Source organism: Columba livia, unplaced genomic scaffold, assembly GCF_036013475.1.
Source record: "Columba livia isolate bColLiv1 breed racing homer unplaced genomic scaffold, bColLiv1.pat.W.v2 Scaffold_194, whole genome shotgun sequence".
Lineage (NCBI taxonomy): Eukaryota > Metazoa > Chordata > Aves > Columbiformes > Columbidae > Columba > Columba livia.
The window spans coordinates 42269-47551 of NW_027043136.1; the positions used below are offsets into that span (position 1 = coordinate 42269).

A 5283-nucleotide genomic window follows, 5' to 3' on the forward strand; every position below is an offset into this window, starting at 1 on the left:
TCCCCTGCTCTGGGTCACTGCTGTTGGGATCTTGTTCTTGCTGTCAGGCTCTCTGGGGATGGCAGTTTCAGCTGCAGAGTCACGGCCTGATCTTGTGGGTCCTTTCCTGCAGGTGTGTCCATGGGCACACGTGTCCCAGCTTTGCTCTGACCTGTGGGCTGTGGGCAATGCAGTCTGTGGGGCTGCGGAATGAGCCGTGTGTGTCTTGGACTAAACGTTGGGTGCTGAGACCTTAGGAAAGGGTGAGACATGTCATGGTCTGAGGTGGATCCCTCTGCTCTCAGCAGTGCCTGGTGGCTTTTCAGGGTAACATGGGAGTGTGATCAGCCCCCATCTCAGAAAGGTCAGCTGGACAGCTGGAGCAGGGCAGAGGGACAGAGCAGCTGCCCTCACTCTGCACTGACCCACAGGCACTTCTTTTTTTCCTCATTACAGCACCCCATGCTCAGGAAAAGCAAATGTCCAACAGCAGCTCCATCACCCAGTTCCTCCTCCTGCCGTTCACAGACACACGGGAGCTACAGCTCTTGCACTTCTGGCTCTTCCTGGGCATCTACCTGGCTGCCCTCCTGGGCAACGGCCTCATCATCACCACCATAGCCTGGGACCAGCACCTCCACACCCCCATGTACTTCTTCCTGCTCAACCTCGCCCTCCTCGACCTGGGCTCCATCTCCACCACTGTCCCTAAATCCATGGCCAACTCTCTGTGGGATTCCAGGGTCATTTCCTATGCAGGATGTGCTGCCCAGGTCTTCTTTGTATTTTTCTTGCTTGGTGCAGAGTTTTACCTTCTCACCATCATGTCGTACGACCGCTACGTTGCCATCTGCAAACCCCTGCACTACGGGACCCTCCTGGGCAGCAAGAGCTTGTGTCCACATGGCAGCAGCTGCCTGGGCCACTGGGTTTCTCAATGCTCTGCTGCACACGGCCAATACATTTTCACTGCCCCTGTGCAAGGGCAATGCCCTGGGCCAGTTCTTCTGTGAAATCCCCCAGATCCTCAAGCTCTCCTGCTCACACTCCTACCTCAGGGAACTTGGGCTTCTTCTGTTTAGTGTCTGTGTAATTGCTATGTGTTTTGTGTTCATTGTGGTGTCCTATGTGCAGATCTTCAGGGCCGTGCTGAGGATCCCCTCTGAGCAGGGACGGCACAAAGCCTTTTCCACCTGCCTCCCTCACCTGGCCGTGGTCTCCCTGTTTGTCAGCACTGCCATGTTTGCCTACCTGAAACCCTCATCCATCTCCTCCCCATCCCTGGATCTGGTGGTGTCTGTTCTGTACTCGGTGGTGCCTCCAGCAGTGAACCCCCTCATCTACAGCATGAGGAACAGGGAACTCAAGGAGTCTATAAGGAAAGTGATGACTGTTCGCTTTTCAAAAGCAGTAATGAACTGACCTCCTGCTTCTGCATGTCACTTGTAATATAACTCATACCAGTTCAACCTGAGTTTTGTACATTTTTTTTTTTCTTTGGTTTTGGGTATTCTTTCTTGTATTAATGCTACCCACAACCAAAATTATTTTTCATCTTATATCTGTGTCCATATCTACCTGTCTGGTGTGACCCGTTGTCTTTTTCTAAATAAGGAGCTGTACTCTCTGTGTGTATAAATGAAATAAAGGACCCCGCACTGACTTGTTTGCCCAGAATCCTCTCTCTGGGATCTCTGGGGCTGCAGGAGCCAGGTCTGTGTGCTGAGGGGGACTGAGCAGGACCCACCCTGAGCTGGGTCTTCCTCCCACCCTGACCAACGTGAATCTGTGGACTCACCCCATGGCCCTGGGCACCACAGCCCACTTGCTCTGCAGAGCAGCACCGCCAGATCGGAGCTGTATGGAGCGTGGGAAGAGGGGCAGGAACAGCTGGCCAGGTCAGCATAGCTCAGCTCTCTTGGGAAAGGGCTCTGTGGGGAGACGGGATGTTCCAGGAGAAGAGTGGGGCACTGTATGTGTGCAGGAAAGACATGGAACGAGAAACCCTTTGCTGCAGGTGGCAGCTTGGGGCAGGCGGCCCTGGCACTGTGGCAGCAGCTTCTCATGTTTAGTGTTTTTTTGTTTTTTTTTTTTTTTTCCGAGGGATGTTTTGTGTTCATCGTGGTGTCCTATGTGCAGATCTTGAGGGCCGTGCTGAGGATCCCCTCTGAGCAGGGACGGCACAAAGCCTTTTCCACCTGCCTCCCTCACCTGGCCGTGGTCTCCCTGTTTCTCAGCACTGCCTTGTTTGCCTACCTGAAGCCCCCCTCCATCTCCTCCCCATCCCTGGACCTGGTGGTGTCAGTTCTGTACTCAGTGGTGCCTCCAGCAGTGAACCCCCTCATCTACAGCATGAGGAACCAGGAGCTGAAAGTGGCACTGAAGAAGCCAATTCAATCATTTTTCCATCAGCCACAATAAGTTACCCGTGTCTCTTCAGAAGTGATTTCCAGTTCATCTCAGGAACCTCCTGTGCATTGAGCATTTTATCTGTGATAACCATGTTTGTCTAGGAATTTCTTCACCCACGGCACTTCTCCAGAGCAGTGACTCAGAGGCCTCTCTACCTGTTTCTGGGGCCCTGGTACAGCTGGTGTCCTGTGTCACTTCTCTGTAATACAGGTGTGGACCCATTTTGAAATGACTGTATTTCTGAAATTTGGGCCATCTTTTTGAAACACCCCACAAAAGGGGATTTCCTCGTTCTCAGTATTTGAAGCTTGGGCTCTTCTTCCAAAGCTGTTGTCAGCCTGAATAAATTTCCCCCACAAGGCCATGCTGCCGTACTTGTGTTTTTCATGGCTCAGGGGAGGACATGGGGCACCATGTTATGTCATGGTGCTGGTTTGAGTGTCCATCTGTGGGTGCCCAGTGCCACCAGTGCTCACCAGTGCCAAGAACAGAGGCACGATCACTTGCCTGGTCCTGCTGGCCACACTATTCCTGTTGCATGCTGGGATGCTGGTAGCCTTCTTGGCCACCTGGGCACACTCTGGCTCATGTTCAGTCACTGTCCATCAACACCCCCAGGGCCTTTTCCATCGGGCAGATATCCAGCCGCTCTTCCCTGAGCCTGTAGTGCTTCCTGGGGTTGTTGTGACCCAAGTGCAGATCCCAGCACTTGGCATGAAATTGAACAAGTCCAGGAGGAGCCCAGAGGGGACAGAGAAAGGGACATCAAGGGCTGCTCCTGTGCTGCTGAGCTGGGCTGGGCTCCTGGGACACAGGGAGCTCATGGCAGCGGCAGCGCTGCAGAGAGACAGCTCTGCCCAGGAGCAGCTCCTCTGCACACGCAGCAGGGCTGAGGGCTCTGCCTGCAGCACCGAGGGCACGGGAGACAGGCACAGAGAGGGGAAAGGCAATGTGGGGGGAGGATTGCTGTGAGTTCACAAGGAGAGAAATCTTCACAGACAGTAAGTCGGTGGCTGCACGTTATTGCATTTGTAGATTATGGTGGAATTTCCTAACGCTGGTACATTAAACGAGATACGTAAGTAAAAATATTAGACACTTTCTTCTATAGATAAGGAGGACCTGCAGCAGATCAGGGATTTCCTCCTTATACCATCAGAGCAATAACACATGGCAGCTGCCTCCTGCTGAGGATGACTCCAGGTGTGTGAAGCTGTTTGCACAGGCAGGGGTGCCCAGGGCTGTCCTGCAGAGCAGGGTCCCTGCACCCCAGGGCTGTGCCGGGCAGGGACTCTGCCGCCTGCCAGGGTCAGCGCTCAGCCTGCCCGGGAGATCCCCACGTTGCTCTGGGGAGAAACTGTGGGGGGAAGGAGCAAGATCTGGTAGGGCAGGGTCATGCTGTGGAGAGGGTGCTGTGTGGGTCAGCACTGCTCACAGCTCCAGATCGCCCCTGGCATGTTTCCAAGTGGATGGACCAATGACAAGATCAATGCAAGGATTACCAGGCAGATAAGGAGCTTTCCTGAGCCTGTCTTTTCAGTTTCCTCTCCCAAGGGGCGGGGGGTGCAGGAAAGGATAAAATGAAAATGAGCTCTCATCCTTAAACAAGTCACTGAGACTCCTGAACTGCAACTCTGAGTGATCAGTACATCTGCCAGAAGGCTCATGACATCCCTTCACCACCCCTCTGCCTGTGCACAGCACCTGCATCACCTTGGCTGGACCCGTCAGCCTTAGTCTGTCTGACCTGTCCTGTTTTCCAGCCTGCAGACAGGAAGATGCCCCCAGGCAGTGCCCTGTGAACAGGCAGGATCTGTAGGGCCAGGGGGAGGGCACAGAGGGTGGGATGGTCTGTGAGCACTGACAGGGAAGAGACATGGACAGGGAAACACCTCCCAGGGGAGAATCTCCAGGCAGCAGGGAAATGATCAGAAATGAGAGGAAACCAAACCCGGAATGGTTATGGGAGGGAGAACAGAGAAAACTCTGTATGACCCCCTGTAGTGCAGATCCCTCCTGTGAGCAGCCCCCTGGGCTCCTGTCCCACCCAGCAAAGCCTCTGCCCTCAGGGCCGGGGGCTCCAAGGCATGAAGCAGCTCCTGTGCAGCCAGAGCTCCAGTTCCTCTGCAGAGCACAGGGGCTGAGAGCAGCTGCCCGGCAGTGTTGGTGTCTGGGAGGTGCTGCACAGCTGGGGAAGGGTGACGCTGTCTGAGTGCCCGGCTGCCTCTGCCCTGGCCTCTCTCACACCCACCCTCACCGCATTCTCCTTCTTGCTCCCCTGCTCTGGGTCACTGCTGTTGGGATCTTGTTCTTGCTGTCAGGCTCTCTGGGGATGGCAGTTTCAGCTGCAGAGTCACAGCCTGAGCTTGTGGGTCCTTTCCTGCAGGTGTGTCCATGGGCACACGTGTCCCAGCTTTGCTCTGACCTGTGGGGTGTGGGCAATGCAGTCTGTGGGGCTGGGGAATGAGCTGAGTCTCCCTCAATCAAATGCCATCATCAGGACTGTTGATTGTCTCCTTGACTTTTCTTTCCAAGCTGTGAGCTTTCCTCCAGGACGCAAACCTGTCCTACAGCATCTCTGTGTTATCTGAAAGCCCCACGGAAAAGCAAAGATTACAGAACAGGAGATGGGTCACTTGACCAGCCCCCTGAACACAAGTATCGCTGTGCTGTGGCACCTGAGATTGCCAGGGACACCCACCTTTGATCCAGAGGAGTGTGACTCCTCTTGAGGTGTTCTGAACTATCTCCTCATTCAAGTGGTGATTTAGGCACCCACTTTTCTGGCATATTCAGTCTTTATCAGGAGACGCTCCATACCAATATGAACTGGAGTCTGCTGATACCACCTGTTCTGGAAAGGGAGGGAAGGGCGAGCAGGGAAGGGAATAG

General features: G+C 54.3%; 1 pseudogene; it reads left to right on the forward strand.

The window, feature by feature from the left end:
* The first annotated feature begins 458 nt into the window (after positions 1 to 458).
* Positions 459 to 2400, forward strand: LOC135577922 (olfactory receptor 14J1-like; annotated as a pseudogene).
* Positions 2401 to 5283: the final 2883 nt, after the last annotated feature.